Here is a 7,863-nt window from a genome sequence, read left to right as displayed (position 1 = left end):
GCTCAATCCCAGGACACTGAGATCATGACCTGAGCCGAAGGCAGAGGTCCAACCCACTGAGCCACCCAGGTGTCCCTACCTTTTGATTCTTGTTTGGGTTGGGGGCTAGGGTTATGGTCTTGGATTGGGGTTGGGGGCTAGGGTTAGGGCCTTGGATTGGGGTCAGGGTCAGGCTTGAGAGCAAGGTCAGAGTGTGGGTGTGTGTCAGGGCTAGGGTCATGTTTGGTGCCACCATTTGTGTCAGGGACTGTTGTCATTCCATACTGTTTCCAATTCATTGTTCATTAGCTGTTTTTGGAGAAGTTGAAGGATATTGGGCTTCATGCAGCTTGAATTTCCAGAATTAAATGTCTCCAGCTGGACCCCGGGAGGGAGCAGGTGCTTCCATTGAAGGGTGAGCTCCCCTAGTCCTGCATTGCCTACCCCACCTGCAGAGGGTGCAGGACCCCAGCTCCTGCCCTGAACCTGGCCTGCACAGCTGCATCTGGGACAGGAGTGGGGCCTCCTCAAAACCTGCTATAGAGACTTCTGAGGATATGAGGCCGCTCCCACGTTGAGAGGACAAGCTGGGGAGGATGTGAGTCCATATCCACACTGACAGGATACACTGTGGAGGATGTGGGGCCATGTCCACACTGACAGCAGTCTCGCCCACTGAGGACAAGCCGCTGGAGGAGAAGGTAAGGAGAAGCCACCTGAGCGGGGACTGGTAAGGGGGTGCATGGTCACAGGACCCCAGGAGGAAAGGCGCATTGTGTAGACACTGGTTCTTCCATGGTTTTGTGTCTGTTGATGTGGCCTCCCACAGTGCTGTGCGTGGGGTCCCCCTTTCTGGGCTTGGATGAGCCCCGGTTCCTGCGTCTCTGTTTGTACACATGCAGATTCAGTTCCTGGGACTCCTCAGTCTTCATTTAGGGAGAGGCTGCCTGCCTTGGTGCTCATGCTCCCCCTGCCTTGGCCCTGCAGGGTCCTTCCCATGTCCACACCTACTTCAGGGTTAGTCGGGAGTTTGGAAGTTCGGGAGCAACAGTGCAGACTCTGTGGACAACTTTGGGGAGAGTAGGTATTTTCCCAGTATCGGTTCTTCCCTGAGCACATTGTGTCTTCCTGTCTCCGTGTGTCTCCCTCCCTGTCCGTCATCAGTGTCCCACAGCTGTCAGAGGACAGTTCCGTCACCTCCTTGGTTCAGGGGACTCCTAGGTATCTTGTTCTTTTGGATGCAGTAGTAAATGAGATTGTTCTCCATAGTCTCTTGCTGATGGTTCCTTCGGAACACGTAGAAATGCAATTGATTTGTGTATATTGATTTTGTTCCTTGCAAGTTTCTTGAATTTATTAGTTCTGTTTTCCTTAAACTCAACCTGCCAGTTATTTGACTTGCAAAATGGGTTTATTTGGGAATAGCAGAGAATGGCAATCTGGGGTGAGCAAGCTATGGTCACATCAGACAAGTGCAAGAAGCAAAGGAGAGGAACATGATTTCATGGAGAAGGAGGAAGAAGTTGGGAGGGTTGCTTGGAAGGAAAGTCCACTGGAGAAAGGCAGGGGTTCAGGGTGGTGGAGGATTCTCAGCAGCCGAGGTGTGGGAATGGTGGATTTCTTGTAAGAGATGACCCCTCCAGCTTCCCCTGTGGGTCCTGGAATGGATGAGTCCCTCCCATGGGGGATTGTAATGTGGGGTCTGTAATGGGCACTGAACACGAAGCGCCCCCTTACAGCCTCCCCTTCTGGTATCCCCAGTCCACATGAGGCTTCCCTTCATGCTTTTTCACAGTTCTAACCAGGTTGTAGTGGAGCATTGTGGAGAATCAGAATTCCGAATCCCACTGCTTCTACTGTACCCAAGTCATGGGGGCCCCTGATTTAATCCTCCCGTGAGTCTCTTGCTAACATGTGGCCTCCTCCAGGGGCAAGTGGCCTCTCCATGGTGGGTGAACTGGATCTGGGAGGGCTTGGCTTCCATCCGGAAGTCTGATGTCCTCTCTCGCTTCTGTGACGTGGTGCTAAAGTGGATGTTTGGAAGAGTCATTTACTCTGTGGTGATTTCAGATCTGCAATAACTTGTCACAGCAGCACATATGTGCTTTATCTGCACACTCAGACCCCCCAGCTGTTGTTTCTTTACCATGTTTGCCACTTCACATGGTCTACTTACGTGCATTTTACCCCAAACAGGGACACTGTCCCACACAACCACCACATAACACCCAGTGAGGAAATCGTGATGGTTCCCACATTTGAACCCAGACCACCGGCCCACTTTAGCTGTTACCACCTTCCCGACAGTCTGAAATGTCTTCTCCATTCGGATCCAGTTTTCTTCTTCTGGAACTTCTTCCAGGACTTTCCCTTATTTGGGTAACCTTGATGGACTTAAGGAGCACAGACGGCTCCCATCTGAGTGGTATTTCTACATGGCTTATGTCACTGGGGCTGTTTTCAGTGTCCATCCACGTTTTAACATCCATCAGTCTTTCATTCACTTTTTCACAATGACTAAACATAAGAACATTGACCCCTTAAAACATTTCAGGTACATAATTGTCTGGCCTTAGCTGAATTCCCATGGTTGTACATCATTCTCCAGAATTTCTCATTCTCCCCAAGGAAGTCTGTATGCATGAAACACCAGCTCCCCATTGTCCTTTCCCTTCAGCCCCCCTGCAGCCACATCCAGCCTTGTGTCCCAGACACCCCATCCAAGTGGGATCATACAGTATCTGTCCTTCCATGACTGGCTGATTTCACTCAGCATAATGACTTCCACGTTCAACCCGTGTTGGAGCCTGTGTCAGAACTCCCTTAGTTTTTAAGGCTGAATCATGTTCCATGGTGTATAAACCACATTTTGTTTATCCATTCATCTGTCAGTGGACACTTGGGTGGCTTCCACCTTTTGGCTGTTGTGAGAAATGCTGCTCTGAATATAGATACTTCTACTTTGAATTTTGGGGGGGCATATAGGCTGCAGTGGAATTCTGTGTTTAGTATTTTAAGGAACCACCATATTTTTTCCCCACAAATGAACCATTTTACTTCATTCCTTCATAGAGCAGAACAAGATAGCCATTTATGGATCTACCTCATTTTGTTTATGCTTTTCCCCATGGATGGACATTTGCATAGTTTCTGGGTTTTGCCTATTGTGAACACTGCTGCTATGAATATCCCTGTACATTTGTGTTTGTTTTTTTGGACCAGAGTTTTCAATTTGGGGGGTATATATCTAAGACAATTGTTGAACGCTAAGGTAATTCTGCTTGGATCTATTTGAGTAAACACCAAACTATTTTATATGTAGACAGCACCATTTTTGACAAGTGAGGTTTGAGGGTTCAATTTCTCAACATCCTTTTGTTATTTTTAGTTTTCTTGGTCATAGTGATTCTACTTGTGTAAAAGGACATCTAACTGGTTTAAATCTTCATTTCCATAAAGACTAATGATGTTTAACATCTATTCATGTGCTCTTCACGGTTTGTATGATTTTTCTGGAGAAGGGTCTATCCAAGTCCTTCATCCATTTTAAAAATGGGGTTGTCTTTTTGTTGAGTTGTAAAAGCTCTTTACATATTCTGGGCAACAGACTCTTACTAGATAAATATTGTACAAATATTTTCTTCCATTCTGGGGGCTGTCTTTTCACTTTCTGGATAGTATCATCTGATGTACAAATATTTAAAAAATTTTTTTACATTTCTTTTTTAAGAGTGAGTGAGAGAGAGTGTGAAAGTGGACGGGGGCAGAGAGAGAAAGAAAGAGAATCTTAAGCAGGCCCCACACTCAGTGTGGAGCCTAACATGGGGCTCAATCTCATGACCCTGAGATCATGATCCAAGCCAAAATTAAGAGTCAGACAATTAACCAACTGAGCCACCCAGGCGCCCGGGACAGATTTTTAATTTTGAGGATATTATTTTATCTATTTATTTATTTCCCTTCTTATGCTTTGGTGTCAGATCTAAAAGCATTGCTAAATCCGAGGTTATGAAGATTTATCCCCATTTGTTTCTTCTAGAGTTTATAATTTTACCTCTTATGTTTAAGCCTTTAACTTATTTTGAGTTAATGTGTATATGTGGTATGAGGTAAGGGTCCAGTTCCATTGCTCTATACACGGATAGCTGATAGTCTAGCACCCTTTGTTGAAAAGACCATTATGTCCCCCCAGTGTAATGTTGTCCACCCTTGTCAAAATTCGGTGGGCCATAGATGAAGGGGTTTATTTCTGGGCTCTCAGTTAAATCCCACTGATCTGTATGCATACTTTAAAATATATATATTTAATTTATTTAAAAATTTTTGTAAATTTAAATTCAATTAATTAACTTGTAATTTATTATTTGTTTCAGGGTGTATGCATACCTTTACGACAGTATCACAATGTTTTATTTACTGTTGCTTTGTATTAAGATTTGAACTTTGGAAGTATGACCTTTCACCTTTGATTTTCTTTTTCAAGATGGTTTTGGCTAACTTGTGGTCCCTTAAAATTCCATATGACTGTTACAATTAGCTTGTGCATTTCTTCCCACCCAAAGGCCTTTGTGAAATTTCTTGGGAACACACTGAATTTCCACATTGCTTTGTGTACTGCTGCCATCTTATCAATAGTATGTCTTTTCATCACCAGGGGGTGTCCTCAGCTTTATTTAGGTTTCCCTTACTTTCTTTCAGCAATGTTTTGTAATTTTCAGTGTACAAGATGTACACCTTGATTACATCTATTCCCAAGTATTTTGTCAATGTTGATGTTCCCTAAAATGGAATTGTTTTCTTAAATTCCTTTTTGGATGATTCATTACTAGTGTATACAAATAAGAGAGATTTTTTTGTATTGATACTTTGTCCTGTAACTTTGTGGAATTCGGGAACTGGCTGTGATCATTTTTTGTGTATTCTTTTTTTTTTTTTTAAGATTTTATTTATTTGACAGAGAGAGAGAAATCACGAGTAGGCAGAGAGGCAGGCAGAGAGAGAGAGGGCAGGAAGCAGGCTCCCTGTGGAGCAGAGAGCCTGATGTGGGGTTCGATCCCAGGACCCTGGGATCATGACCTGAGCCGAAGGCAGAGGCTTTAACCCACTGAGCCACCCAGGCACCCCATTTTTTGTGTATTCTTAGGAAGTTCTCTATAGAAGATGATGCCATCTCTGGTCTCTGAATAGACCTAGTTCTACTATTTCCTTTCACATGTGGATTCCTTATTTCTTGCCTTATTGTTTTGGGTAGAACTTTTAGTAAAATACTGAGCAAGGAGTGAACGCCAGCATGATGGACTTGTTTGTGATTTCAGAGTAGAGCTGTCCGTCCTCAAAATTAAGCATGATGTTTGATTAGGGTTAGGGTGGGGTTAGGGTTAGGGCTTAAGGTTAGGGTGTCCCTGCCCTCTGCTGTACAGAGCCCATTCCTCTCCGGTAACCAGAAGAGTGGTCTTTTCAGAACACATACTTTGAGCATCTGTGATTTGCTCCCCAGCTTCCTGTCCTCTCCAGCCTTTTCTCTCCCACCATATGCCCCCTAACCCCCATGGGGCTCCCAGGTGTGTGGTCTCCCACATGTGCCTTGGGCCTGACTCCAGGCCTTACATTCTCTCTGCCCTCTTCCTCTGCACTCTTCTCCACCCGCCCCCGCTTCATGTCTGGCTTGTTCCCCTCTTGGCTGGACCTGGACTTACCACCTGGACTTACCACCCGGTAACCTGACTCATGTCTGCCAGCTGCTTTGTCCCCTATTTAAATGTAATGCCCACTTTCCCTGTGTGAGTGATTTACTAAGCTGCCAGGTTTGGGACAGGCACTGGGAAGTAGGCTTAGTGCCTATGTGAAAAAGTCAGTCTCAGGGTGCCTGGCTGGCTCAGTCATTAAGCATCTGCCTTCTGCTCAGGTCATGATCATGGGGTCCTGGGATCAAACCCCACCATGTTGGGCTCCCTGCTCAACCGGGAGCATGCTTCTCCCTCTCCCAATCCCCCTCCTTGTGTTTCCTCTTTCACTGTCTCTCTCTCTCTGTCAAATAAATAAATAAAACCTTAAGAAAAAAATCAGTATCAGAGGGGCTCACCAGCCTTGCTGACAATGGGGGAGCTGCTGTCCCCACAGGTAGACCCCTCAGAGAGATAAGACTTCCAAATTCTTGGAGCCTGGGAGATGTAGTACTGGACCTGGAAGCTTCCACTCCCGGATTCATGGCTGGGGCCTAAGCAAGCCTCTCTTCCTCCAGTAGTCCTCTTTCCCCTTCCCTGCCCATGGTCTGGACCTGATTCCTGATCTGGGGGAGCTCAAGGGTAACTGCTCCTAGGAATAGCAGTGGTTGATTGATGGAACTTGTCAGCAAGAGGCCCAGTAGCCTTCAGGAGAGGACCCTATGGGGGTGGAGACAGCTCTGTGGGGGTCAGAGACAGCTCCCTCAAAGCAAAGTGGAGCAGGAGACCAGCCCTGCTGATTCTAGCCAGTCTGTAGGCCATAGGAAGGAAGGCTGTGCCCAAAGGTGCTCCACTCCTGGCAGGTGGGCAGGACATGCAGGGGGTTGGCCAGGGGAGGGTACCTGCAGGGTTTGCCTGGGAGCTTGGCACAGGGGGAGTGTTCCTGGCTCCAGCATGCTGACTGTGGGGTTGGTTTCCTGCCTCTGAAGTCTCAGGCTCCCCTTTGTATGATGGGGTGCTGATGGCCCCCATCTCTGGGAACGGAAGATAGGGAGGCCTCACAAGCAGAGTTGCTCAGGACAGGCTGGGAGAGCGACTGTTGCTTAAAGCAGCCCAGGGCCTGCCTCCTTGAAGAAGGTGCACATGTACATGGCCCCCAGCTCTGGGGTCCTGTGGTCAGCCTCTGACTGTGACCCTCCTCCCACTTTGTCCCTCGTCCCTGTACATAGGTGGTCTTCCTGGAGCTGTCCCTGCAGAGGGCAGAGAAGCCCATCATGGTGGGGCACAGGGTCACCTACTAGGTCATCACTGACCCGCAAGCTGCCAGGCCTGTGTGCCCCGCTGGGAGGGCTGGAGGGTTGTGGCCCTTGAGGTCCCCAGTGCCCCGCAGTAGCAGGATGTGTCCATACAGTACATGGCAATGGTCAGCCACTTCTGTGAGCAGCGCTTCCTCCGTGAGGTGGACGACCTGTTCTGTGCAGATGTGGACATGAAGTTCTGTGACCATGTGGGCATGGAGATCCTGCCCCCCCACTTTGGCACCCTGCACTCCAGTTCCTACCGGGTGTCCTGTGAGGACTTCATCTACTAGTGCTGACCACAGTCCCAGGCCCTCATCCCCATGGATCAGGGTGATGTTTACTACATGGGGGCCTTTTTGGGGGGAGTTGGTTGTGGAGGTTCACTGACTGACCTTGGCCTGTCACCAGGTGATGGAGGTGGACCTGACCAATGGGATTGAGGTTGTGTGGTGTGACAAGAGTCACTTGAACAGGTACCTGCTGGACCACAAACCCACCAAAGTGCTATCCCAGGAGGACCTGTGTGACCCACGGCGGCTGGGTTGTCCCCTGGAGGACCTGTTTGACCTATGGTGGCTGGGCAGCCCTCCCCACCCTTCATGAAGAAACTGAGATTCAGGCTGTGCCCAAGAATCACCAGGACATCCGGGACTCATGAGGAGCTGCCTCTGTCTCCATCAGGGGGTGTTGTCCTGAGCAGAGCTGTCAGAGTAGGTTCCTACTTCTGTTCCCCTGAGGGAGACCTTGGAGCCCAGCCCTGCCCACACAAGCATTCCCAGGGCCCCAGCTGCACCTGCACACAGGAGGCCCACCTGGGGACACAAGGTCCTTTCTTTGTGGTCGCTGCATTTTTGATAACTTCTGGGTCACTTGCAGCTGTGAACCGCTCCAGTTTTATGTCAGGTGATTTCTGTGTCAAT

General features: G+C 48.1%; 1 pseudogene; it reads left to right on the top strand.

The window, feature by feature from the left end:
* The first annotated feature begins 626 nt into the window (after positions 1 to 626).
* LOC116856811 lies at positions 627 to 7,546 on the top strand (annotated as a pseudogene).
* The last annotated feature ends 317 nt before the right edge of the window (positions 7,547 to 7,863 follow it).

The sequence above is a fragment of the Lontra canadensis genome, unplaced genomic scaffold (assembly GCF_010015895.1).
Source record: "Lontra canadensis isolate GAN:19392208 unplaced genomic scaffold, GSC_riverotter_1.0 scaffold112, whole genome shotgun sequence".
NCBI classification, from domain to species: Eukaryota; Metazoa; Chordata; class Mammalia; order Carnivora; family Mustelidae; genus Lontra; species Lontra canadensis.
Note: the sequence above shows the minus strand (reverse complement) of the source record. Positions and strands in the feature narration are given on the sequence as shown.